The sequence below is a fragment of the Pelophylax lessonae genome (genome assembly GCF_965119305.1).
Source record: "Pelophylax lessonae genome assembly, contig: HAP1_SCAFFOLD_232, whole genome shotgun sequence".
Classification (NCBI taxonomy): domain Eukaryota; kingdom Metazoa; phylum Chordata; class Amphibia; order Anura; family Ranidae; genus Pelophylax; species Pelophylax lessonae.
In genome coordinates, this window is record NW_028120100.1 from 154,690 (window position 1) to 169,864 (window position 15,175).

The 15,175-nt window shown below is 42.3% G+C and overlaps 1 protein-coding gene across 1 annotated transcript in view; it reads right to left on the reverse strand.

Moving 5' to 3' along the window:
* Positions 1-15,175, reverse strand: part of LOC309543576 (uncharacterized protein) — a gene marked incomplete at its 5' end in the record, with an annotated part of 185,377 nt that overhangs the window by 38,844 nt on the left and 131,358 nt on the right.

Below are 15,175 nucleotides of genomic sequence, written 5' to 3' on the forward strand. Positions count from 1 at the left end.
ACATACAAGACTTTAGTAATAAAAATGGTATTAGTAGTAGTAATCAGCATGGATTCATGAAAATTCGTTCTTGCCAGACCAACCTAATAACCTTCTATGAAGAAGTGAGCTGCCATCTAGATAAAGGAAAGCCTGTGAACATGGTTTGTCTAAACTTTGCAAAGGCATTTGACACAGTCCCCCACAAAAGCTTACTATACAAACTAAGGTACGTAGGTATGGACCATAGGGTGAGTACTTGGATAGAGAACTGGCTTCAGGGGAGAGTCCAGAGGGTGGTGATAAATGGGGAGTACTCGGATAGGGCGAGTCTGGAAAGTGGGGTCCCCCAGGGTTCTGTCCTGGGACCAATCCTGTTTAATTTATTCATAAATGACCTAGAGGATGGGATAAACAGCACAATCTCGGTATTTGCGGATGATACTAAACTTAGCAGGCCAATATCTTCTATGCAGGATGTGGAAACCTTACAAGCGGACCTGAACAAAATAATGGGGTGGGCAACTACATGGCAGATGAGGTTTAATGTTGAAAAATGTAAGGTAATGCACTTGGGCATCAGAAACACGAACGCAAGCTACTCGCTAGGTGGTGATCCTCTGGGTGAACCTATGATGGAAAAGGACCTGGGGGTCCTAGTGGACAACAGGCTTGGCAATGGCATGCAAGGAAAGCCAACATAATACTGGCATGTACAGTGGGTACGGAAAGTATTCAGACCCCCTTAAATTTTTCACTCTTTGTTATATTGCAGCCATTTGCTAAAATCATTTAAGTTCATTCTTCTTCCTCATGAATGTACACATAGCACCCCATACTGACAGAAAAACACAGAATTGTTGACATTGTTGCAGATTTATTAAAAAAGAAAAACTGAAATATCACATGGTCCTAAGTATTCAGACCCTTTGCTGTGACACTCATATATTTAACTCAGGTGCTTTCCATTTCTTCTGATCATCCTTGAGATGGTTCTACACCTTCATTTGAGTCCAGCTGTGTTTGATTATACTGATTGGACTTGATTAGGAAAGCCACACACCTGTCTATATAAGACCTTCCAGATCACAATGCATGTCAGAGCAAATGAGAATCATGAGGTCAAAGGAACTGCCTGAAGAGCTCAGAGACAGAATTGTGGCAAGGCACAGATCTGGCCAAGGTTACAAAAAGATTTCTGCTGCACTTAAGATTCCTAAGAGCACAGTGGCCTCCATAATCCTCAAATGGAAGACGTTTGGGACGACCAGAACCCTTCCTAGAGCTGGCCGTCCGGCCAAACTGAGCTATTGGGGGAGAAGAGCCTTGGTGAGAGAGGTAAAGAAGAACCCAAAGATCACTGTGGCTGAGCTCCAGAGATGCAGTCAGGAGATGGGAGAAAGTTGTAGAAAGTCAACCATCACTGCAGCCCTCCACCAGTCGGGGCTTTATGGCAGAGTGGCCCGACGGAAGCCTCTCCTCAGTGTAAGACACATGAAAGCCCGCATGGAGTTTGCTAAAAAACACCTGAAGGACTCCAAGATGGTGAGAAATAAGATTCTCTGGTCTGATGAAACCAAAATAGAACTTTTTGGCCTTAATTCTAAGCGGTATGTGTGGAGAAAACCAGGCACTGCTCATCACCTGTCCAATACAGTCCCAACAGTGAAGCATGGTGGTGGCAGCATCATGCTGTGGGGGTGTTTTTCAGCTGCAGGGACAGGACGACTGGTTGCAATCGAGGGAAAGATGAATGCGGCCAAGTACAGGGATATCCTGGACAAAAACCTTCTCCAGAGTGCTCTGGACCTCAGACTGGGCCGAAGGTTTACCTTCCAACAAGACAATGACCCTAAGCACACAGCTAAAATAACGAAGGAGTGGCTTCACAACAACTCCGTGACTGTTCTTGAATGGCCCAGCCAGAGCCCTGACTTAAACCCAATTGAGCATCTCTGGAGAGACCTAAAAATGGCTGTCCACCAACGTTTACCATCCAACCTGACAGAACTGGAGAGGATCTGCAAGGAGGAATGGCAGAGGATCCCCAAATCCAGGTGTGAAAGACTTGTTGCATCTTTCCCAAAAAGACTCCTGGCTGTATTAGATCAAAAGGGGGCTTCTACTAAATACTGAGCAAAGGGTCTGAATACTTAGGACCATGTGATATTTCAGTTTTTCTTTTTTTAATAAATCTGCAACAATGTCAACAATTCTGTGTTTTTCTGTCAGTATGGGGTGCTATGTGTACATTCATGAGGAAGAAGAATGAACTTAAATGATTTTAGCAAATGGCTGCAATATAACAAAGAGTGAAAAATTTAAGGGGGTCTGAATACTTTCCGTACCCACTGTATAAAAAAGGGGATTCACTCCAGAAATAAAGAGATTATTCTCCCGCTCTACAAGACTCTGGTCCGGCCACATCTGGAGTATGCTGTCCAGTTCTTGGCACCGGTCCTCAGGAAGGATGTGCTGGAACTGGAGAAAGTCCAGAGAAGGGCAACAAATCTAATTAGGGGAATGGAGGACATCAGCTATGAGGAAAGGCTACAAGCATTAAACTTATTCACTCTGGAGAAGAGACGCTTGAGGGGGGGATATGATATCAATGTACAATTACTGTACTGGTGACCTTAGCATAGGGAACAAACTTTTCAGAGAAAGGGAATTCAATAAGACACGTGGCCACTCACTAAAACTAGAGGAAAAATGGTTTAACCTTAAACTGTGTAAGGGGTTCATTACTGTCAGAGCGGTAAGGATGTGGAATTCTCTTCCACAAGCAGAGGTATCAGCAGGGAGCATCGATAGTTTCAAAAAACTTTTAGATGGGCACCTTAAAGACCACAACATACAGGGGTATTCAATGTACGGTTAAAAGAAAACACACACACACATCATAGGTTGAACTGGATGGACTGATGTCTTTTTTTCAACCTCACTAACTATGTAATCAGAGATGTCACATGGGGGAGAAGCTATATAACTGTCCTGAGTGTGGGAAATGCTTTTCACAGAAGTCCCATCTTCACACACATCAGCAACTGCACACGGGGCTGAAGCCGTTTTCCTGTTCAGAGTGTGGGAAATGTTTTGTATGAAAAATCATACCTCGTTACACATCAAAGGTTTCACATGGGGAAAAAGCCATATTCCTGTCCTGAGTGTGGGAAATGTTTTTCAGATAAGTCCAATCTTTACCAACATCAGAGATCTCACACAGCAGAGAAGCTGCTTTCCTGTCCTGAGTGAGGGAATTGTTCCACACTGAAGTCCCGTCTTCCTGTACATCAGGGGTCCCACACAACCCTCAAGGTGTATTAGTGCCTTGAGTGTGGGAAATGTCTTCTATATCAATGTTGATGGACATCACAGCTCTCAAGCACATCCTGATATACACCTCAGATATACTCCATGGCTGATCTTCATCATGTAAGAAACACTTCATAAGGAGATCAGAGATCACCAAAGTCATGGATGAAGTGTTGTCCCGTGTTGGCCATTGATAGTAGTAGAAAAATAATAATGGAGTCTGTGACAGAACTGCTTGGCACCCCGACTAGGTGCTTCCTTCTACCAAACCCTTCTGAGCAGACTGAGAACTAATACCATCCCCTTTTACCCCAAACATCGTACACAGACAAGATGTGAGGTAAAATCCAAAGGAATGACTGTTTATTGAAGCTCAGACACATACTTCACACCGTACAGGAGGACATCCCCTCCTGATCATATTACCCTAACAATACAAACTGTAAACAAGAATATAATTAACATAACTAAGGAACAGCCAACATGAACTACGCTACTCCCCCTCTAGCAACTGATAACTTACAGTGATATACTTAACATGAGCTAATTAACTGGTCACTTAAACCAGCCTAGGTGGAGGGGACAATACTAGCAGACAGACAGAAACAATGGAACAATGGGAGAGATCTACTTAACATAAACACTTTATAGCAGGAAGCCCCAGTGGTTTGGGCTGATTACATAACATCTACAGTCATTGCTGGTTTGAGGCATAGAGGCTCCAAATATGGATATGGAACCTCCAGTTCCCGGAGTCTGTGTGTTTTGGGGAGACATAAACTTGAATCAGAAACAAGACCACTCCACGGATCCCCCAGGCATACACCTTCTAAAGAGTAGTGTTCCCTTAAATGCCAGGGCCCATAGTCCGTGGGTAAGAGGCTCACTCCCAGTCCTCTCCAAAAGCCTCTGTCCTGGTTAGGTCTGTCACAGAGTCATTACCTTCCAATGGCTGAGTACATTTTGTGGTGTGAGCTTTCAGAAACATTAAGGCCTCATGCACACGGGGCGTTAGAAAAAAACGTGCTGCAAAGCTAGTTCTGTCGCCGGGAAAAAGCAGCTTAAAAACGCCTATGCCACTTACAGCTCAAAAACGTCTGTGTGTGCATGAGGCCATAGAATAACATGGAGGGGCGTTTTTAAGCTGCAAAAAAAAAAAAAAAAACACCTGACACTCCTAACAGCAGCTGTAAAAACGCCCTGTGTGCATGGGGCCTTAGAGGTCTATTTAAAAATACAAAAATAGTTAAATGAGTGTGACCAACATTCGCTCAGCTGTGACAAGTTTTGGCAAAATTTTATCTCATGTGATCGTTGGTTCCATCTAGTGGCCATAATGCTTTATTTTGCACTACTGTATTTTTACTGATGGAGGTATTCCAGGAAAAATACCATAATATGGCCACTAGATGGAGCTGGCGATCATAAGAAATCACTGTGTTAAATAAAATACAGCCAGAATTTTTAACAGCTAAATGAATGTTTGTCACATTCGTCCAATGAATTTTCTGTAAAGCGGGGAAAAAAACAAGGGAGGTCAGTGAAAGCAGCACAGATTACACACACTACACATTGTTAGGCACAAGTCAACCCTTTGATTGTCCCTAGATATTAACCCCTTCCCAGCCGGTGTTATTAGTACAGTGCTAGTGTATAGTATTATCACTGATCTCTGTATTGGTGTCACTGGTGATGTCAGTGTCAGTTCCCGGTCAGTGTCATTAGTACAGTGACAGTGTATAGTATTATCACTGATCTCTGTATTGGTGTCACTGGTGATGTCAGTGTCAGTCCCCAGTCAGTGTCATTAGTACAGTGACAGTGTATAGTATTATCACTGATCTCTGTATTGGTGTCACTGGTGGTGTCAGTGTCAGTTCCCAGTCAGTGTCATTAGTACAGTGACAGTGTATAGTATTATCACTGATCTCTGTATTGGTGTCACTGGTGGTGTCAGTGTCAGTTCCCAGTCAGTGTCATTAGTACAGTGACAGTGTATAGTATTATCACTGATCTCTGTATTGGTGTCACTGGTGGTGTCAGTGTCAGTTCCCAGTCAGTGTCATTAGTACAGTGACAGTGTATAGTATTATCACTGATCTCTGTATTGGTGTCACTACTGATATCAGTGTCAGTTAATGCTCCTCCCAGCCAACGTCAGCAGATTGTCCGCCACACTATCACAGTCCCACTATAAGTTGCTGATCATTACCAGTATAATGTCATAGCTGTGTAAATTCCACCATATACCATAGTTTGTGGACTCTATAACGTTTACTCAAACCAATTAATATACACTTATTGGGATTTATTTTTTACCAAAGACATGTAATGGAATACTTCTTAACTTAAACGTATTCAGAATTTTTTTTTATTTATTGGATATATTTTATAATAGAAATATTGTTTTTTTTTTTTTTTTTTTTTCAAAATGTCTGTTTATATAATAAAAAATAAAAAACCCAGTTGTGATCGAAGACCACAAAAAAGCTTTATTTGTGTGAAAAAAATGATATAAATGTAATTTTTCTACAGTGTTGCATGACTGCACAATTACCAGTTAAAGTAGCGCAGTGCTGAATAGCAAAAAAAAAATGCTCTGGTCACGAAGGGGGTAAAACCTTCCAGAGCTTAAGTGGTTAAACCAACCATTCATTTAAAACTAAAAATGTGTATTTGGCCATTTGATGGCGCTAAGTATAATAGAAATTGGTGTCATCACCCGGGCTCGTCGGCCTCCTGCTTTAGGGGATGTGGCCAGATGGGCACGCTTATACACATATGGTGGAATGTCCTAAAGTGCGTCTCTTTTGGATGAGGGTACACTTTTATTTTTTCAGGTACGACGGTCAATGTTATGGAAGATGCAAGTATTACCCTACTGAATAAACCAGTGGAAAATGTTCCGAGACACACACAGACCTTAATATACTTCATGTTCTTCCCCATGACTAAGCTCCGGGGGCGGAGTAAAACATGTTGGGGGCTTGGCGGGAGCCCAGGCTGAGTTTGTCTCTCTCATACCACCATAGGACTCCATGGATGTGGGGCACCAGCGATCTTTCCTCTCTTCCTTAATATACTTCATGTTCTTGGCGGCCAAAACTGCTGTTGGGACCGCCTGGAAAAGCCCAGATATAGACATCGCCTTAATGAAGTGTAAGCTCACATGGATAATGCTAAATGAAAGAATTTTTCCGAGACAAACAACCCCTCTTCTACATAATATGGTCTCCTTGGCTCCCCCTATCTCCAGACAAAAGAAGCTGACTCCAGGAACGGCTGGCTGACCGTTCTTCTCCCTGGAAAGATCACAGAGCCCATGTGATCCTTCTATATAGGATCACATGTCTATGGTCATTTCAGAAGCCCCACCCCCCACAGTTAGAATCACTCCCCTAGGCTCACATTTAACCCCTTGATCACCCATAATGTTAACCCCTTCCCTGCCAGTGTCATTATTATAGTAACAGTACATATTTTTAGCACTGATTACTGTAGTAATGTCATTGGCTCCCCCAAAAGTGTCAAAAATATCAGTCAGGGGTCCGATCTGTCAGCGGCAATGTCGCAGTCCCGCAAAAAAAATTTTTTACCAAAAATATGTAGCAGAAAACAAATTGGTCAAAAATGTTAAAAAATTTTGATTTTTGAATTTTTTTCTTTTTGAGAATGTCAAATAGCAGAATGTGAAAAGCTAGAGTTATTACCTGATAACTCCTTTTCCAGGAATCCTCCAGGACGGTCACATGAGAGATAGGCTCCACCTTTTGCAGGAAACACAAGCACACAAGTTTAAAACAGGCCGCCCTAGGCTGCCCCCTCAGTTGTACAAAGATTGCCTTGTCTTCAAACATGAACATGCTGATATATGGACTTAGTATCTTACATCAATAAGGGTGGGGGTCTACTGTCCTGGAGGATTCCTGAAAAAGGAGATATCAGGTAATAACTCTAGCTTTCCCCAGTCATCCCCCAGAACGGTCACATGAGACCCCAAAGATTCATACCTAGGGTGGGACTACCGCCTGCAGGACCTTTCAACCAAAGGTTAGATCTTGGGCGGAAACCAAGTCGATCCTGTAGTGTTTTTCGCAAAAGTGGAATCACTGGACCAGATAGCTGCCCGGCAGATTTGCTCAATCGAAGCCCCAGCTCTCTGCCCAAGATGTGGCTATGGAGCGTGTGGAATGTGCCTTCATGCTTGCTCTTGACTGTCGTAAGCTGATTTTATTGTGTTTTTGATCCATCTGGCGATGGAGTTTTTAGAAGCTGGTTTCCCTCTATGGATCCCTCCAAACAACACGAATAGATTCAGGACTTTTCTAAATTGTTTGGTGGCTTCCAGGTCAGGGCACACCTTCTCACATCCAGGGTTGCGTTGCCTCCCCTTGGTTAGCTGGATTTTGGCAAAAGGATGGTAAGATGACTTCCTGAGATCAATGAAAATCTGAAGAGACTTTGGGAAGAAACAGTGGGTCCGTCTTGAGTACTATTTTGTCTGCAAAGACGGAGAGAAACGGCTCCTTTATGGAGAGGGCTTGGAGTTCACTAACCCATCTGGCTGACATAATCACCACTAGAAAGGCCGTCTAAAGCATCAGGTTTTTTTAAAGAAGCACCCGAGATTGGCACGAAAGGGGCTTGGGTGATGATCCTGGAAATGTAGTTCAATTCTCCTGCGCTCAAGTGCAATAATGGGAAGAAAGAGGAAAGTTTCCAACAAATTTGGATAGGTATGGCTGAAGGTCTTGCTGCCACCTCAGGACCAAGGGTATCCGATACAGACTGGAGAAAGAAAACATAAAAGAGGGGCGCACCGACCTAGTGCATTACCACTAAAAACATTTATTAAAATAGTAAATAGCATAAAATGTACTCACAAAAATGGTGTGAAAATACACACATATCAACAAATCAATAAATCAATAAAACAGTCTCCAAGGTAGCCCAGCACTGCGTAATGCTGGATGGCATGCAGCGAACCGCATGGAGCTGCTGTGGCTAGGCTGACGCGTTTCGAGGGCAGACCCCCTTCCTCAGAGCCCAGAACTGCTGTTCTGAGCTCTGAGCAAGGGGGTCGATATGTGTGTATTAGAAAGTGGTTGGTTCCTCAAGCCAAAGAATGGTGGGATTGTGTAGGTAAGGTTTTAAATAAAATACAATTTATTAAAAAAATAATAAAATAAATGAAAAAGATGACAATATATACAGAAAAAAGCAATTTGTAACATAGGTACTATTCATCAACAATATAGACTATGCCATATGTTGGATATTACTTATGAGCAGGTGTGGTGATTCCCGGTGTAGAAACATTGGGTTCCGATGCGTTTCGGCATACATTCAAACAATTGCCTTTTTCAAGGTAAATCACCAAACTCTATAAACGTGAAAAAATGCATAAATTAGTGACATTGAATGCCTAAATAAGATGAATGAGAACAACTACAATTTGTACTTCACAAGTTCATACAGCGCAAACCAAGTAACCTTCTTAGACACAAGCATTGAAAAGGATCTGCAAGGTAAACTGCATACCAAACTATACAGGAAAGAAAAAAGCGGGTAACACCATCCTACATGCTGAGAGTTTTCATCCAACATCATTAAAACAGTCAATTCCCTACAGTCAATTCCTGCGCATCAAACGCAACAGCACTACATATGAGGACTTCCACAAAGAATCAGATGCTCTGACAGTACGCCTACTCCAAAGAGGCTACACAAAATCCTGTCTAAAGCGAGCTTTCAATCGCGTCAGAACCTTGGACCGCCAAGACTTACTCTTTAAAAAACCTCCCAAAAAAACACATGATGAGACCAAAGAAACAACCAGGGTCATCCTAAGATTCACTAATCAACACCACCAAGTGAAAAGGATTCTGGAAAAAAATTGGTCCATCCTTACTCAAGATGACCTCATCAAAGACCTTATACCCGAGAGACCGGCCATCACTTTTAGAAAAGCTGGCTCCATCCATAACTCCCTGGTGCATAGCCAATTTAAAGAATGCCAGAGCAAAGATCTTTGCAAAGACAAAGACACCTTTCCATGCGGGAACTGCGTGCAGTGCCAGCTAATATGTAAATGCATGACGAAGAAGCTACCCAATGGGGACATTTTCGAACCCATGCATTTCGCTAATTGCAAGACAAAAGAAGTCGTATACCTTATGGAATGCCAATGTGGAGCCTTTTACGTGGGCAAAACGCATCAGTATTTGGCAGTAGAGTCAACAAGCACATGCAAAGCATGACTATAGTGAATTTCCATCTCCCCCTGGGACATCATGTCACAAATACACACCACCACAAAATGCCAAAAGTGACTTTTATGGCCCTTGACAGAGTCCACATCCCCACACATGGGGGTGATTGGAATAAAACCTTGTTGCAGCGGGAAATGCGCTGGATCAAACGCCTCCAAGCGACCACCCCCCCAGCTCTAATTGACTGTGAGAGCTACCGTCCCTTCCTGGAGGGCTTTTCCTCTGGGAAAACAGATTAAAGCTCTGAGAAATTGTGGGTTCTCCCACATCTCAACACTTCCCATGACAACCACAGGGAAGGAGCCCTCCAACCCTGCTCCATCCCATTCTTATCAACACCTACAACCTCCCCCCTAAATTGTGTAGATCTTTGTCTTGACATCAGGAGTCTCTACTCCATTATTTAATTTTGTACTGTTATATCTACATGATTTATACTTCAGTTTATTTATTTTATATATTAAGCAAATGTGATTGCATCCTATCTGCAGAGTATCTCCTTTTTTCTCCCCCTGGTGGGTAGGGCCTTGCCACGTCCCCCACCTTGTTGCGCCCGGCACGGTAAGCCCCCGGATGACGTCACATGCCGCTTGCGTGTTTTCGCGCCATCGCGCTTGTTTATGTGGCCATTTTCAAACAATTTGCAGACACAGTGTATATAACATGTGGTAATGAAGCCACTCACTACTTTGCCTGTGAAGCAGCCTGACTGTGCCCAGCAAAACTGGTCAGGCGTACTCATCATCCACCTCTACTCCTAGCCCCATTAGTGATCTGCTGGTACAGGAATACGGACTTTTGTGAGATGCAATTGTTTGTATAAGGACCATGGTTCCATTTCTTTATGAATCTACCGGACAGATGAGTATATTACTACGTGCCTGTTTCTACAAACATAGCCATTAACTCTGTGACCTGTGGGTCCTGTTTCAATCATTTGGAGGACAACTGTTTATCTAGATGTGTGAGGGAGTTTTTTTCACACAGTCCATTTAGCAATCAAACATCAAATGCTTCATTTAGCTTGCGTGTCTGTCTTTGGTGAACATCTATCCTCCTCTGGACCACACTAGCTCATATCTTTCTAAACCACTGTGAAAAACCCAACAGTACGAGCTTACCAGAAATGTATGCTTCCTCATTTGTCTTTCTATTGGGAACTTTCAAGTGCTAACATCTATGAGGTTCCTATTATTTCTTATAAGAACATTACCAGTGAATGGTCAAAGGCTTGTTCCTCATCAATATTGAACTGCTCTTCTCCCATAGTTCCTTTACAATACATGGGTTCACCATCATCAGCACTTTACTTTCTGAATGTTAATATATACATTGATATACACATATATATATATATAGGGGCTCATATACAGATATATGGAGTGAGAGAGGTGGATGTGTGTGTTTTTAGGTGTGTATGGAGTGGATTTTGGTACCATTTTAATGCAACAATCTTTGCACATTTTCACAGTTTTGTGATATATATTTCTTGAATCATTATAGTACATTTTTTCTTTACAGCCCAGTGAGTATTGTTATATACATTCTTCATATAACTTTTACTTTAGGTGGTTGATTTGAAATCAGGTATTTTAGCTCAGTTTCTCTAGTTGTTCATTTACCAATACACTCCCACCTTTCAAAATCACTTTATTATGTATATGTGTTACTTAGGGGATCATCTTAGAGTGCCTACTTTAGGTTTTCTTACTTTTATTTTCTTCATCAGCCCATCCCCCACAGTTATTACCTTTTTTTTTCTTTCAAATTCTTCTTTATTAAAGATAAGAAAGAATACAAGTAATATACATATGTTCAAACAAAGCCGTGGTGAAGCGTTGAGAAGTTATTACCTTTTGTATCACTTGACCCTCTTGCCTAGATTGTAAGCTCTAAGGAGCAGGGCCCTCCGATTCCTCCTGTATTGAATTGTATTGTAATTGTACTGTTTGCCCTAACATTGTAGAGCCTGCGCAAACTGTTGGCACTTTATAAATCCTGTATAATAATAATAATATATGACTGCCTAGTCCAGCCTTTCTCACCCAGGGTTCCTCCAAAGGTTCCTAGGGGCTCCTTGTCACTTCCTTGGGCTGTATATGGAAGTGTCACCTACCAGCCGTTTCTGAAAACTGAAGTCTGTCATCATTGCACGACACACACAATTTTTTCATCAATTTTATTTTTAACAAGAGTGCAGAAAGAAATGAATAAAATGGTAAAGGAAGAAATCCAATTGGTCAGGAAAATGACGTGTCTGGAATGTGGAGGCGGAGTCGGTAATAATTTGTGTACAATACAATACACAATGTGTTACATTATTATTACAAAGTATTGTAGAAAAGATCACACCATAGAAAATGGGGGAAAGGAGAAAATAAACCCGGATATGAAGGTGACATTTGTGTATGAGGAACACCTTAACAATTACCACCATTTTATTCTCCAGGGCCTCTGCTTTCAGAAAATATATGTTTGGGGTTTTTTTTTTTTTTTTTTTATTTATTTATTCAAAAGAAACACTGAAGATATTCCATTACATCATTTCAAGTTCAGTCCACATTGTAAAACATTTAACAGATGATTATTTCTAACATCCTCTATTATATCAAAATTATAGGACTTAATTATTTCAGTTAACTAAAGTCATCGGAACTCTCCCTTGTCCCTAATATTTTCTATATTTAAAAACAAAGAAGAAAAGGGGAAAGAAAAAGAGAAAAGAAGGGTAAAAAAAAAAAGGGAAATAAAAAGAATTAGAAAAATAGAGTCTCTCCCTCTCCCCCCTCCCCCCCCCCAACTCTAGTATCACATTAGCACGTTAGCCATTTATCACTTATCTCACTAAATCCAACTTCTTCATAGTGCCCACAGCTCTGTTTGACCCAGCGGTCAGACTCCATAATGATATTATATCTACCGTCTCCTAATCTCATACTCACACATATTCTTAATTAAAATCCTATATTCACCTATTTCTATACTTCTATTACAATAACCTTCTCCACTTCGTCTCCTCTATTCCCCTTCCCTGTTAGATCTCCTTCGAAGGGCATCTGGTCTAAGCAGATAAAGATGTTCACTCTCCCCTCCCTCCTCCACCTCCCTCTATACCTAGTGGATGTTTGGGGGTTTTATCTAATCTTCAGGCCCAAAATCTGCATTTTACCATGTGTGCAAAAATAATGCAAACATAGATCTGGCAGTGAAAGGGTTAATGTGAGCTAGATGGGATCACTCTGCTGGGGTCACATTAGAGCTCCCCCTAGCTGCAGCCTGGTAATAACATTGCTAGGAGGTCTATTCATTTATCTGCTCCATACTTCCCATCTTTATATAAATGTCTCCTGACATTTAGGGGTAAATATTAGAACATTTACATAGCAATTCTCTCAGTGACAACTAGGGATGCACCGAAATTTCGGCCACCGAAATTATCGGCCGAAAATGAGCCTATCCCATTTCGGCCGATAATGGTTTAACAATGCCGAAATTAATGGCCGCCATTAGGAAGGAGGAGGGCGCAGCGCAGGTTTAAAAAGCCCCGCCTCTGGCCGGCTGCCCGCCTCTCAATGATGTCCCTACTACTATGATCTGTTCATGAATGAAGTGACACACTGGGTGGGCGAGCAGCCGCTTATAGATATAACTATGTGAGCCTTCACTTCCCTGTCAGCGGGACTATGTGTATGAATGAACTGACCTGACACCGGGTGGGAGGGTAGGGGGAGCGGCCGCTAATAGATACTATGTGAGCCTTCACTTCCCTGTCAGGCATGTATCTCCTCTGACAGATAAGTGAAGCACTCACATAGTTATAGCTATTAGCGGCCGCTCCCCCCGCCCTCCCGCCCGGTGTCAGGTCAGTTCATTCATACACACAGTCCCGCTGACAGGGAAATTAAGCTCACATAGTTATATCTATTAGCGGCCGCTTGCCCGCCCTCCAACCCGGTGTGTCACTTCATTCATACACAGATCGTAGTAGTGACATCACCGGGAGGCGGGCCGCCGGCCAGAGGCGCTTCTTTTGAATAAAGGACACCGGAGGAGCACTCAGCAGAGTGACAGTAAGGAGATTGAATCGTTGGGATGGGGAGGGACGCTGAGGCAGAGGGGGGGAGGGTGTACTGCCGAGGGGGATGCTAAGGCATTGGGGGGGGTGGCAGCTGAGGCAGCTTACCAATGGTATTAGTATTATGCAGCATGAGGGGGTTAATGTATTGCCACTGCTGGTCACTGATGCATTAGTGACCGACCAGTGGCAGTTAATTAACCCCTTTGTGCTGCATTAGTGCAACCAGTATCAGTGCAACCAGTGTTAATTAACACTGATACTGGTTGCACTAATGCAGCACAAAGGGATTAATTAACTGCCACTGGTCGGTCACTAATAGATGAGTGACCAGCAGTGGCAATGCATTAACCCCCTCATGCTGCATAATACTAATACCATTGGTAATTAAATTAACCTCTTGCCAACCCATCACAGTACATATCCTGTGACAGGGTGGCAGCGACAGGTGTACGTCGCTACCTGTTTTTGGTGTATGCCCCTCTTCTATCTATTTTAAAAATTTTTGGGGGAAAAAGTCATTTTCGGTTTTCGGCCAAGGGCATCCTGCATTTTCGGTTTCGGGCCATAATTTTAATTTCGGTGCATCCCTAGTGACAACGCATGTACATTCCTTCTGTGTGATTGGGGAAACAATGAAGGTTATTAGGGGATTTGCTGAGCTGGTTGAATATTTTCCATAGATTTAAAATGGAAAATGTTGCATTTGGACACTAGATGGCGCTAATTGCTATGATATTGAGCACCATCTAAAGGCCAAATGTGGTAGTTTTTAGTTGTAAATCAATGGTTGGTTTAATCCTCTGGGTTTATCTATGACCTTCATTTTTTTCTGTACTCATAAATGCATGAGTATTATCTCAGGTATTTGTATGAATCCCCCCCGACATAGTAAACTAAGGGGTCTATGTAAAAATTATGTTGGGTGAGTGTGACAAGCATGTGTCCAGCTGTATTTCAATAAACACAGTGATTTCCTATAATTGTCAGCTCCAACTAGTGGCCATAATGATGTATTAGTTCCAAAATACCTCAATCAGGAAAAATAGTTCAGCACCGCATTATGGCCACTAGATGGACCCAATGATCATAGGAAATCACTGAATGAAATAAAATAAGACCAACATTTGTCATGGATGAATGAATGCTTGTCATATTTGTTCATCTATTTTATAAAACTAAACATGTAAGTGAAGTGGTAACTATTGAGCCAATCACTTCATCAAACCACACATAATATCTCCCTTCAAAGGGAAAACAGAAATTATTTACAGAAAATCAAACAGTATAAATATGTTCCAACCAATGACCTCCACCCAGACAAGATATGTAGAAATATAAAGACAAGCGGTGTTACCTCTCGTGCCGCACTCCGCCAAGCCACCCAAACCCACACAGGAGCAAAGGAAAGAAGTTCTCACCTAGTTTATCTCCGAGTTCTCCTTCCCTCCTGTTGGGGGATGGGGGAAGGATGGACTGAAGACAGAGAGACACGCTTCGGGGTCACCACTGGTAGAGCCTTGAAATGAAGGAC